Here is a 14007-nt window from a genome sequence, read left to right as displayed (position 1 = left end):
AGGGGCACCCCGACCTGTCTTATTTGCACAGAGAAAGTTGCGGTGCACAAGGAATACAATTTGAAACGTCGTTACACAACTAGACATGCTGAGGTGGATGCAAAATACCAGGGAGATGAGAGAGCGAACCGGGTTGCCAGTCTTAAAACAGATCTACTGAGGCAGCAAGATTTCTTCAAGAAAGCAACCAAAGAGAATAATGCAGCAGTCGAAGCCACGTGGTTAGTGAGATGATTGCTAAAGCAGGGAAGCCATTCACAGAAGGGGAATTTGTCTAAAAGTGCATATTGCAGGCTGCAAATATAGCCTGTCCGGGAAAGAAAGGTCAGTTTAGCAACATCAGCCTTTCTGCCAACACCGCAGCAGATGGCATTTCTGACCTGTCAAGTGACATTTATGACCAACTGTGTGAGAAAGCCAAATGTTTCAGTGTATACTCAGTCGCTCTTGATGAGACCACAGACATCACCGACACTGCCCAGCTCCCAATGTATGTCCGTGGTGTTGATGACAGTTTTGAAGTGATGGAGGAGCTGCTCACAGTAATTCCAATGCATGGCCAGACCACCGCTCAGCAGATATTTACAAGCTGTGTGATGCCATTGAGAATGTTGGTTTGCCATGGAAGAGGTTTGTTGGAATAACAACAGATGGAGTGCCATCAATGACAGGGAGGAAAAATGGACTGGTGGCACTTGTTCAAAAAAATGTGGAGGAGGCCATTGCTCTGCACTGCATTATCCATCAGCAGGTCCTTTGCAGCAAATGCCTGAAGTTTGACAATGTGATGTCTATTGTTGTGAAATGCATCAACCAAATCAGATCCAGGGGCTTAAAGTACCGAAGGTTCTGTGCTTTTTTAGAGGAAATGTAGTCAGAATATGGGGATGTGCTCGACTTCACTGAGGTACGTTGGCTCAGCAGGGGAAATGTATTAAAGAGATTCTTTGAGTTGAGAGCAGAAGTGAAGCCTTCATGGAGAAGGATGGAGTTAGTGTTCCTGTGCTAACTGATCCCAAATGTCTCATGGACTTAGCTTTTCTTGTTGATATAACACATGAGCTTAATGTACTGAACAAGACGTTACAAGGCCAGGGGCAACTTGTCAGTGCTGCCTATGACAACGTGAGAGCATTCTCCACAAAACTTGCACTCTGGAAAGCTCAGCTCTCTCAGACAAACCTTTGCCATTTCCCAGCATGCAAGGCACTCGTGGATGCAGGCACACCATTCAGTGCTGACAAGTATGTTGATGTCATTTTGAGGCTACAGGAGGAATTTGATCACAGATTTGCTGACTTCAAGACACACAGAGCCACCTTTCAAATTTTTGCGGACCCCTTCTCCTTTGATGTGCAAGATGCCCCTTCTGTTCTTCAAATGGAGCTCATTGAGCTGCAGTGCAACTCTGAACTCAAAGCAAAGTTCAGGGAGGTGAGTGGAAAAGCAGACAAGCTTGGACAATTTTTGAGAGAATTGAGCCCTAGTTTCCCTCGGCTTTCCCGAATGTTCAAGTGGACCATGTGCCTTTTTGGTAGCACATACTTGTGCGAAAAACTCTTCTCCACTTTGAACTTCAATAAGTCCAAGTACAGGTCCAGACTTACGGATGATCATCTTCAAGACATACTGAGGGTCGCAACTGCTTCCTCCCTCAGGCCAAACCTGGGTCGGCTATGCGAGAGGAAACGCTGCCAGGTCTCTAGCAGCAAGGAGTAGGCAAGAGAAGCCATGTTCAGAAGAACAGTTCATTTTCTACAGTGTTCCATTCATGTTCAGAAGAAGGTTATAGAACTGTTAATACAGACATTTCAATCTAAATACAGCAGATATAGAAGACTGAAAAAACACATAAGTTCACTGACTAAAAATATCTTATTATTATATTTATATATTACAGATTGATTTATTTTCTTATTAATTCTTAATTTGTTTATTTATTTTTCATATTTTGTGTTAAAAAATAAAAATAAAGAGATTTGAGAAGATTTAATTTTTTAACCATGTCTTTCTTGTGGAAAACTTAATGCGGCCCAGCCTCACCCAGACTCTGCCTGCAGCAGCCCCCAGCTAAATTGAGTTTGAGACCCCTGTCCTACACCATAAATCAGTAAGAGAGGGTACGACCTCTTTCATGGCCCCAAGTGGTGTGTGCATGCCAGAGCACTCTGGAAGGCACACAAAGTCTTTACAGACTACTAAGGATCAAACCTCTATCATCATGCAATCGATTATACAACTCTAAGCATATATGAGTAAATATTTCTAAGCATAAATGACAATCAACAATATAAACCTTACAGCTGGTTTTAATAACAGAATTCATTTGTTTCCATCCATCCATCCATTTTCATCCGCTTTATCCGAGGCCAGGTCGCGGGGGCAGCAGCCTAAGCAAAGAGGCCCAGACCTCCCTCTCCCCAGCCACCTCCTCCAGCTTATCCGGGGGAACACCAATGCGTTCCCAGGCCAGCCGAGAGATATAATCTCTCCAGCGTGTCCTGGGTCTGCCCCGGGGCCTCTTCCCGGTGGGACATGCCTGGAACACCTCACCCAGGAGGCGCCCAGGGGGCATCCTTGTCAGATGCCCAAACCACCTCAACTGGCTCCTTTCGATGTGGAGCAGCAGCGGCTCTACTCTGAGCCCCTCCCGGATGGCCGAACTTCTCACCCTATCTCTAAGGGAGAGGCCAGCCACCCTTCGGAGGAAGCTCATTTCCGCCGCTTGTATCCGCGATCTCGTTCTTTCGGTCACTACCCACAGCTCGTGGCCATAGGTGAGGGTAGGGATGTAGATCGACCGGTAAATTGAGAGCTTTGCTTTTACACTCAGCTCCCTCTTCACCACGACGGACCGGTGCAGCGTCTGCATTATTGCAGCTGCAGCCCCAATCCGTCTGTCGATCTCCGGCTCCCTTCTCCCATCACTCGCGAACAAGACCCCGAGATACTTGAACTCCTCCACTTGGGGCAGGAACTCATCCCCGACCCAGAGTGGGCACTCTACCCTTTTCCGGCTGAGAACCATGGCCTCAGATTTGGAGGTGCTGATCCTCATTCCCGCTGCTTCACACTCGGCTGCGAACCACTCCATTGCGAGCTGGAGGCCCTCACCTGATGAAGCCAACAGAACCACATCATCCGCAAAAATCAGAGATGAGATTCTGAGGCCACCAAAGCGAAAGCCCTCCGCCACTTGGCTGCGCCTAGAAATCCTGTCCATAAAATTTATGAACAGAATCGGTTACAAAGGGCAGCCCTGGCGGAGCCCATCACCCACCGGGAACGAGTCCGACTTATTGCCGGCAATGCGAACCAAGCTCTTGCAACGGTTGTATAGGGATCGAATGGCCCGTAGCAATGGGCCAGACACCCCACACTCCCGCAACACCTTCCACAGGACACCCCGAGGGACACGGTCGAATGCCTTCTCCAAGTCCACAAAACACATGTAGACTGGTTGGGCAAACTCCCATGCACCCTCAAGTATCCTCGAGAGGATGAAGAGCTGGTCCAGTGTTCCACGACCAGGACGAAAACCGCATTGTTCCTCCTGTATCCGAGGTTCGACTAGCGGACGAACTCTCCTTTCCAGCACCCTGGCATAGACTTTCCCGGGGAGGCTGAGGAGTGTGATCCCCCTGTAGTTGGAACACACCCTCCGGTCCCCCTTCTTAAAGATGGGGACCACCAGCGCGGGCTGCCAGTCCACAGGTACTGCCCCTGATCTCCACGCAACATTGCAGAGGCATGTCAACCAGGACAGCCCTACAACGTCCAGAACCTTTAGGAACTCGGGGCGGACCTCATCAACACCAGGGGCTCTGCCACCAAGGAGTTGTTTAACTGCCTCAGTGACCTCGCCCCCGGAAATTGGCGGGTCATGCCCCTCATCCCCAGACTCTGCTTCCTCCTCGGAAGACGTGTCAGTGGGAGTAAGGAGGTCCTTGAAGCATTCCTTCCACCGCCTGACAATTTTCTCAGTCAACGTCAGCAGCGCTCCGCCAGCACTATACACAGTGCAGGTAGAGCACCGCTTCCCACTCCTGAGACGCCTGATGGTTTGCCAGAATCTCTTCGAGGCAGTCCGAAAGTCTTTTTCCATGGCATCTCCGAACTCCTCCCACACCCGAGTTTTTGCTTCAGCAACTGCCCGAGCCGCATTCCGCTTTGCCTGTCGATACCTGTCGGCTGCCTCCGGAGTCCCACAGGCTAACCAAGCCCGATAGGACTCCTTCTTCACCTCTGGTGTCCACCATTTGGTTCGGGGATTACCACCACGGCAGGCACCAACCACCTTGCGGCCGGAGCTCAATGCAGGAGCTTCGGCAATGGAGACGCTGAACATGGTCCATTCGGACTCAATGTCCCCCGCCTCCCTCGGAATGCTGTTGAAGCTCTGCCGGAGGTGTGCGTTGAAGATCTCGCGGACTGGGGCTTCTGCTAGTCGTTCCCAGCACACCCTCACTACGCGTTTAGGTGCACCAGGTCTGTCCAGCGTCCTCCCCCGCCACCTGATCCAACTCACCATCAGGTGGTGATCAGTTGACAGCTCAGCCCCTCTCTTTACCCGAGTGTCCAGAACATATGGTCGCAGGTCTGGTGATATGATTACAAAATCGATCATCGACCTACGGCCTAGAGCGTCCTGGTGCCACGTGCACTTATGGACACTCTTATGTTCGAACAAGGTGTTCGTTATGGCCAAACTGTGATTAGAAGTCCAATAACAAAGCACTGCTCGGGTTCAGATCAGGGAGGCCGTTCCTCCCAATCACGCCCCTCCAGGTCTCGCTGTCGTTACCCACGTGAGCATTGAAGTCTCCCAGCAGGACAACAGAGTCTCCAGGTGGAGCACCTTCCAGCACCCCCCCCAGGGACTCTAAGAAGGCTGGGTACTCCGAACTGCCACTCGGTGCATAAGCGCAGATGACAGTCAGGACCCGTTCCCCGACCCTAAGGCGCAGGGAACAAACCCTCTCGTCCACCGGGAAAAACCCCAATGCCGAGGGGATATTAGAATACCCACCCCAGCCCGCCGCCTCTCACCAGGGGCAACTCCAGACTGAGACAGAGTCCAGCCCCTCTCCAGGAGACTGGTTCCAGAGCCCAAGCCATGCGTAGAGGTGAGCCCGACTATATCTAGCCGGTACCTCTCAACCTCACGCACTAACTCAGGCTCCTTCCCCACCAGAAAGGTGACATTCCATGTCCCTATTGCCAGTCTTGGCAGCCGGGGGTCAGTCCGCCAGGGCCTCCGCTCCTGGCCGCCAACCGGCACACAATGCACCCGACCCCTATGGCGCCTCCTGCGGGTGGTGGGCCTGCGGGAGATTTTCTCAAATGAGAAATGAGAAAGAGCTATCGAGAAACACTCCTAAATCTTTAGTTCTTAACTTTTCCAGTGGGCCAAGGTCAACATTATCTGCTAATGCTAAATAGGCTGCCGTTATAAACTAATGCTAATTTGATGTGAATTAGCACTATGCACTAATGCTAACACTTACTTTTTTACAATGTGAGTAGCTAATGCTAACACTGTTTCCTTTAACTTTATAACAATGTGAACGGCTAATGCTAACACTCCTTTTCCTAGCATTACAACATCTGAGCTGCTAATGCTAAGTAGGCCGCCATTAGCACCTACGTCTAATTTAAGGCAAATACGCATTAGAACCTAATGCTCAAATCATTTTCCTTTGCTTTATAACAATGTGAGCAGCTACTTCTAAATAGCATTAGCTAATAACAGCAGTCTAATTTAATGCAAGTAAGCCTCATTTGAATTATAACGATGTGAGGAGTTAATGCTAAGTATGCTGCCATTAGCGGCTAATTCTAATTAGGGGTGAATAATTATTACCAGCTAATGCTAATATCGTTTTCTATTCCCTTTTAACAATGTGAGCAGCTAGTGCTAGGTAGGCTGATGCTAGCAGCTAATGCTGAAGCTAAAGCTAATTTGATGTGAATTAGCATTACATTAGTGAGGAGTTAATGCTAAGTAGACTGCCATTAGCACGTAATGCTAATTTTAGGTGAATAGGAATTGGCAGCTAATGCTAATACCATATTTTCTTGCTTTATAACAATGTGACCAGCAAATGCTAAGTAGGTTGCCGTTATAAGCTAATACTAATTTGAAGTGAATTACCATTATCCGCTTATGCTAACAATGTTTTTTCGTACTTTTTAACAATATGAGTAGCTAATGTGAACACTATTTTTCATTCTATTTTAACTTTTCCCCCGCGATGTGAAGAGTTAATGCTAAATAGGATGCCATTAGTGGCCAATTCTAATTTTAGGTGAATAACCATTAGCAGCTAATGCTAATACCATATTTTCTAATTTGATGTGAATTAGCATCCTCTGCTTATGCTAACTCTTTTCCCTTGTATTATAACAATGTGAGCAGCTAATGCTAAGGCTGCTGTTATTAGCTAATGCTAATGTGATGCGAGTTTAGCATTATCTGGTAATGCTAACACTTTTCCCTTCCCTTTTAACAATGTTTGCAGCTAGTGCTAGGTAGGCTGATGCTAGCAGCTAATGCTAATTTGATGTGAATTAGCGCCAGGCCAAGTCCGCAGTTTGAGTATGATTTGGTTATACAAAAGTTTGATGAGCACTTTGTCCCAAAGAGAAACGTTATCCACGACTGCGCCTGTTTTCACAAATGGAGCCAGAGGGCCGGGGAGACGGTCGAGGCTTTCGTGCGGAGGCTGTACGAGGTCGCGCAGCACTGCGAGTTCGGCAGCAGTAAAGACGAGCAGATCCGGGATCGTATCGTCATTGGATTAATTGACAAAGATGTTTCACAAAAACTCCAGCTCGAGGCGGACTTAACTCTGGATAGAGTGTAGAAATGTTTAGCTGATTTAGAGTTTAGAAATGTGTTAACATAGAATCTAGAATTATTGTAGAGACATTGACACTGCCCTCAATGTAATAAAGGCCTGATGGTGTCCTGAATTTAGGAGCAGAGTATAGGAGACCCTCCCCAGTTGAACTGTGAAAGTAAAACAGAGAGGAGTTAATCCTGAGAGGAAATTCCCCAGAGAATGTTTGGGTGGGGGTCTCAACATTTGACCTGGATAACTGTGGTCTGGAAGGGAAATGGGTTTTTTATGACCTCTAGGGAATCACCTACACCCACAGTGTTTTAACTGTCACGCACACTCACTTACGTGCACACACATACACACAGGTATGCGTACACAGTCACACACGAGCACTCACATAGACACAGACACAGAGTTTGCAGCACACCGTAGGGGGGTTTTTATGATGGGGACACCTCTATAAAGCTGGCTGTAACTAACAAAGAGGTGAAGATTTTGCAGAGGGACACACCGGCCTCGTCTTCCCTTCTAGAAGTGCATGCTTAAATGAAGATGAATAAAGATGAATAAAAGTTTTGTGAAAATGATACTGAGTTCCGGTGCCGTCTCTGGAAGTTTCGACGAATAAAAGAACAGGGGTAAAACTGATTTCGCAACAAGAGCCATTCAACTAGCACGCCAGAGTGAACAAGTCAAACAGCAAAGTGCAGACCGAGTGGAAAGCACGGTGAATGAGGTGAAACAGAGGCATTATAACAGCACGAGAAGGAGTTACTACCAACCTCATCAGGTACGTGAGCAACAACATGGTGAGAGTAAAACAAAATGCCAAAGATGCAACAGGGTGCATGACAAAAGAGAAAACTGCCCAGCCCACAATAAAAGATGCAGAAAGTGCAATAAGTTGGGACACTTTGAAGTTGTATGCAAAACCAAAATGTTAAAAGAGGTCAGGGCTGAGGCTGTAGAGGACTCAGATGAGGATTCATTCTTCATAGGGGAGCTTTTCCTGGGAGCAGTAACTGTGCCAAAAACAACAGTCATCGAGGAGTCGGGCTCAGATGCCGACTGGGACATTGAGCTACTGGTAAATGGCAGTCCAGTTGATTTCAAAATTGATACCGGTGCAGACACCACTGTTGTGACAGAAACGACCCTTAATAAGCTACAGCAGAGACCCAAACTTATCCAGTGTAAGCCAACTGTGTACAGCCCTGGTGGACAAGTCAAGAGCATGGGTAAATTCCTTGCTACTACAGTGTACAAAGGCCAAAAGTACCAGTACTGGATTACAGTTATAAAAGGGCAATATGCAAGTAACCTACTGGGGAAGACAGTGGCAAAGCGCATGGGACTAGTCGCTAGAGTTGACAAAATCAGTAGTGACTTAACAGAGGATGTGTTCGGAGAAATTGGCCTGCTGAACTGTGAACCTGTAAAAATCGAGCTGACCGAAGTGCCATACAGTGTAACCACCCCACGCCGGGTCTCTTTTCCTTTCCTTCCAAAAGTGGAAAAGGAAATAAAGCGCATGCTCAAACTTGGCATCATTGAGGAAGTCACCGAGCCAACAGACTGGTGTGCACCAATGGTGCCTGCTCCAAAGCGCAACAAGGATGAGGTCAGGGTGTGTGTGGACTTAAATGTCTGAATAAGGGAGGAAAGCGTGAACAGTATATCTTGCCCACATTGGATGACATAACTCCCAAATTAGCAGGGGCTAAAGTTTTCTCCACTTTGGATGCTTCCATTGGGTTCTGGCAAATACCACTGGATCCCAGCTGCCAAAAACTAACCACGTTCATAACTCCCATGGGCAGGTTTTGCTTCAGACGCCTGCCATTTGGCATAACTTCAGCACCCGAGATCTTCCAGCGGCTCATGAGCACGTTGCTCAAGGGCCTAGAGGGGACTGTCGTCGTGATGGACGACATGTTGGTTTTCGGGGCTAACAAAGAAGAGCATGACCAACGCTTAGATGCAGTATTACAGACAATCAAAGCATCAGGACTTAAGCTCAACAGGTCCAAGTGCCACTTTGGAAAGAATGAACTACAGTTCTTTGGTCACATCATCAGTGCGGATGGTGTGAAACCTGAAGATGGTAAGGTGGAGGCTATTGCCAGGATGCCCAGCCCCACCAATGTAGAACAACTCAGGCAGGTACTCGGATTAATAAACTATGTTGGAAAATTCCTGCCAGGCCTGTCCATGGTGCTGCACCTCCTCTCCAACCTACTCAAAAAAGAGACTGTATGGGTGTGGGGCGAGCCTCAGGATCAAGCATTCAATAAAGCAAAAGCAATGCTCGTGGCTGCACCAGCACTTTGTTATTATGATGCAGGCCAATCAACAGTTGTCAGTGCGGACGCCAGCAGCTATGGCCTGGGTGCTGCACTGTTACAGGACAATGACGGGGAGTTACGGCCCGTTGCTTTTTGTTCTCGCACGCTCACAGATGCAGAGAAAAGATATTCGCAGATTGAAAAAGAGTGTTTAGCATCTGTCTGGGCCTGCGAACGTTTTACCCGCTACATCCAAGGCATGGGTCATGTACGTCTACAAACTGACCATAAGCTCTTGGTGCATTTGATCAACTCAGACGACCTTGATAAAACGCCACTGAGATGTCAGAGACTGCTGATGCGACTGATGAGATTCAATGTCACTGCTGAGCATGTTCCCGGTAAACAGTTAGTGGTGGCAGGCGCAGTCTCCAGACATCCACTGCACGGATGCTACCCGTCCGAGACAGACAGCCAGGTCAAGGCATATGTGAGCAACGTAGTGACAAGAAAACCTATCAAGTCACATAAGTTGGAGGAAACTCGTAGGGCTACACAGAGGGACCCAGAGCTTAAAAAAATCAATCATCTTCATCAGACAAGGGTGGCCTCGGAGAATGGCAAAGATCTCACCACTGCAAGGCTTTTATGCAGCCAGAAGCCACCTTTCAGAATCAGATGGTCTAGTGCTTTACCACGATCGCATCGTAATTCCCACAGCACTCAGACCCAGTGTCCTTGACCAATTACATGAAGGCCACCAAGGACTAACTAAATGCAGAGAGTGCACAAGATCAACAGTGTGGTGGCCCAACATTGGACTTCAAATAACACATAAGGTGAGGTCATGCAACTTTTGCAGAGAGCATAAGCCTACACAGCGACGCGAACCTCTCGTGATTACTCCTCTGCCCAATGGCCCCTGGCAAAAGATTGCCGCTGATCTTTGCGAGCTTGAGGGTAAGAACTTTCTTGTCGTCGTTGACTATTTTTCAAGAGACGTTGAGATTGCTTCCCTCACTACAACAACCAGCAGACAGGTCATTAACAAGCTTAAACACATGTTTGTTAGATGGAGCATCCCGTTAGAACTGGTCAGTGATAATGGGACGCAGTTCACATCATCAGAGTTCCAAGACTTCAAACTGAGTTATGGCTTCACCCACACTACGTCGAGCCCTCATTACCCCCAGTCAAATGGCTGATGAAAGAGCTGTCCAAACGGCCAAGTACATTCTTAAGCAGCCTGACCCCTGCTTAGCCTTAATGAGTTACCGCTCTACACAAATTGCAGCAACCGGTGCAAGCCCAGCTCAACTTATGACAGGACGTCAAATCCGCACCACCGTCCCAGTACTCGAAAAGACATTGCTGCCCAGTCCAGTCAATAGGGACATGGTGTGCCAAAGAGATGCTGCAGCTAAGGACTCTTACAGATTCTTCTACAACCGCAGAAGTTCAGCTCGTCCACTTCTTGAGCTTCTCCCAGGCCAGGATGTTGTAGTGAAGCTTGACGGGGAAAAGGGGTGGACGACTCCAGCCAAGGTCATCAGTAAGTCTAAGGAGCCGAGATCCTACTTGGTGGAGATGGCGAATGGGAATGTGACTCGCCGCAACAGACGACACCTTCAGCCTGTCCCAGGCACCGCTGATCCTGAGGAGCAGCAGCAGAGCACTGTTCCAGCTACACCGACTACTCCAACTAAAGGGGTGGCTGGAGATTAAAGTACCTCTCAGATTCAGAGACTGAGGACTATCTCCTTTCTATGTTCTAAGGGCAGAATAATCCCTTATCAGGACTGAGGGTAGTCTACCCCCGTGATGTCCTGCGTTCTGACAACACTGTTTTATGTTTAAAGTACTTTTGTTAAAGGGGGAGATGTTGTGAAATCTGTTTATGTTGTCCTAGTAAGGCTACTATGGGGGCAGCCACTAGAGGTTGCTAGTATACTGGTGTGTATATGTGTTTTCCAGAAATTGATGTAGCCACGTACACTGCTGCTACAATACAATAAAAAGCGGTTTGTGTTTGAGAACCCTGCGTCTTATTGCCTCCGAACATGACAGCAGCTAATGCTAATACAATATTTTCTTGCCTTATAACAATGTGACCAGCTAATGCTAAGCAGGTGCCGTTATTTGGTAATACTAATTTAAGGTGAATTAGCATTATCCGCTTATGCTAACAATGTTTTTTCTTACTTTTTAACAATACACCATTAGTGGCTAATTCTAATTTTAGATGGAAAAGGATTAACAGCTAATGCTCATACTGTTTGCTTTGTAAGAATGACAGCAGCTAATGATACGAAGTCTACCGTTGTTAACTAATGCTAATTTGATGTGAATTAGCATTATCTGATAATGGTAGCTCTTTTCCCCTGAATTATAACAATGTCAGGAGTTAATGCTAAGTAGGCTACCATTAGGGGCTAACTCTAATTAGGGGTGAATAATTATTAGCAGCTAATGCTAATACCCTTTTCTCTTGTGTTATAATGTTGTGACGTTAATGCTAAATAGGCTGCCATAAGTGACTCTTTTCCCTTGCATTGTAACGATGTGAAGGGTTTATGCTAAGTAGGCTCCCATTAGCAGCTAAAGCTAATTTGAGGTGAATAAGCATTAGTAGCTAACGCTAATACCCCTTTCTCTTGTGTTATAATGATGTGAAACGTTAATATTGTTCTCAAACAACAGAATGAGAATGAAATATTGATTCTAACAGGGCCCATAAACAGCATTAGCTTAGCAGCATTAGCTTATCAGAGTTTCCATCATGGTCACACAAATCCTTAGCAGAGCAAAGTGGCCTACTTACCAATAGCTGCTCAAGTTGTAGAAAGCAAAGGGAAAACAGTATTGGCATCAGCTGCTAAATGTGCACTTGAGAACAAATCTATTGTGAATTCAGCCGTGAATGTAGAGTTTCCAGTAAGCTTCCATATCCAAATGTTAGCTGCTCCTGTCGGGCTCTTTGTCACACACACAGACTGAAATCATTCACATCCTTGTTTATTCTTCTGTCAGTGTCACTGACTGTCACTGTGACTGGACATACAGCATGGGAAACATACACATGGCTGACACTATATTAGGTACACAGTGGCCACTATCTCAGGTATAGTACACCATCTCAGGTATAGTACACCTGTGACCTAATAAAGTGTATCTAAAGTTACAAAATGTTGTCTCTGTCCAAATATTTATGGACCTAACTGTAGGTCTACTTTTAATGAAACTCTCAACATGACTTATCAGTTATCATTAATGTTCCTGCAAACAGACTCCTTGGAGACCCCCTACATAAATATCCATGTACTATCCAGCTAGACTAGTGTGTCTGTCCCTAAAAATATTCCAGCATGTGTGATTGTTCATGTCTCATCTGCAGCAAACAAACAGGAAGTGATTGAAGGACACAGGAAATGTTTCCAACTCTTCCTCCTCTATCAGACATTCTCTCCATACCTGAGAGTGTCCAGTCTCCAGCCTGGATCCTTCATTCCAGCCGACAGCAGCTTCATTCCTGAGTAACCTGGATGATTGTAGCTCAGGTCCAGCTCTCTCAGATGGGAGGGGTTGGAGCTCAGAGCTGAGGCCAGAGAAGTACAGCCTTCCTCTGTGATCAGACAGCCTGACAGACTGCAGACACACAAAACAACAATCCGTCTGTTATCCATCTCTATGGCAGCATAACTAAGGGATGGTTCAGGGTCACCTGATCCAGCTCTAACTATAAGCTTTATCAAAAAGGAAAGTTTGAAGCTGATCTTCAAAGTAGAGAGGGTGTCTGTCTACTGAACTCAAACTGGGAGTTGCTTCCACACCCAGTCCAACATAGCCAGGCTTTCTTAGCTGCTTTGACAAAACCTCAAATCCCAGTCAGAGATGATGAGCATCATCACAGTGATGATCATTTCTCTGTTAACCCAGGCTTTCTGCTTCAGGATCTGTGCACGCTCACAGAACAAGGAAACCTTTAAACATAATTTCACTAAATGGATGGACTGAGCTCAGCCTACAGATGAACTGGATAAATAAAGATTTGACCTCAGTGTGCTCAGTGTTCCTGTCTATTCCTAACATATTCCTAACATGATAGCTGCACTTTAGAGCTCTAAAACTGGAACTGACACATATTTAAACTCTACATGTTACTCAGTACATTCAGTTCTGACACTCGCCCACAGTCCAACAAAGGAAACATGGAGATCACATAAGTTTGTCACCAAAGTCTAATTATTAGGGCAACTTAACCTGTTATTATCTTGTTAACTCATTAACTGATTAACGTCAGCAATAATGTTTAATTATTGATTTTTATATTAATTATTATTGAATTAATAATTCAATACTTATGGAGGATGTTTTTAAATTAGGCTCAATTATGTGACAGACATTTAATCCCATGTCAGTTTGGCTTCATCCTGGGCCGGATTATCCAGCACACACTCTGACCACAGGCCCAGGGACCACGCACAGCTGGGCTCCATCCAAGAGACAGGAAACAAACCAACACAATAATAAAAAGCACCATGTGATCTTCTTACATCTTCAAGACAAACATAGTAAAAACATGAGCATATTTGTTTCCTGATAAAATGACGTGACAGGTAGAACAGAGTAAAGTGGTGGTGTTACGGCCTTTCTCCCCTCTGCTGCCGAGGCTGTTAGTCTCTCCCAAACTCAGCTACAGGACTTCCAAATGAATGAAAGCTGCAGAAGTGGCTTTACAAGTGGAAGAGGAGAAGAAGAGGAGAGGGAGGCCGCCGTGACCATCACTCCAGCTGAAAACATCACACTTCCATTAAAGTTGGTGAGAAAATGTTGAGCATGATGAGCTGCTGGCTAATCTGGAGGCTGTAGCAGCAGCT

General features: G+C 46.5%; 1 protein-coding gene across 3 annotated transcripts in view; it reads right to left on the bottom strand.

The window, feature by feature from the left end:
- The window catches only part of LOC146490545 (NACHT, LRR and PYD domains-containing protein 3-like), a 218844-nt gene that overhangs the window by 116406 nt on the left and 88431 nt on the right, over positions 1-14007 (bottom strand). The gene's annotated exons all lie outside the window — the stretch shown is intronic.

This window comes from Neolamprologus multifasciatus, unplaced genomic scaffold (genome assembly GCF_963576455.1).
Source record: "Neolamprologus multifasciatus unplaced genomic scaffold, fNeoMul1.2 chr03_unloc_1, whole genome shotgun sequence".
NCBI classification, from domain to species: Eukaryota; Metazoa; Chordata; class Actinopteri; order Cichliformes; family Cichlidae; genus Neolamprologus; species Neolamprologus multifasciatus.
The sequence above is the reverse complement of the archived record's forward strand: the minus strand, read 5'-3'. Positions and strand labels throughout refer to the sequence as shown.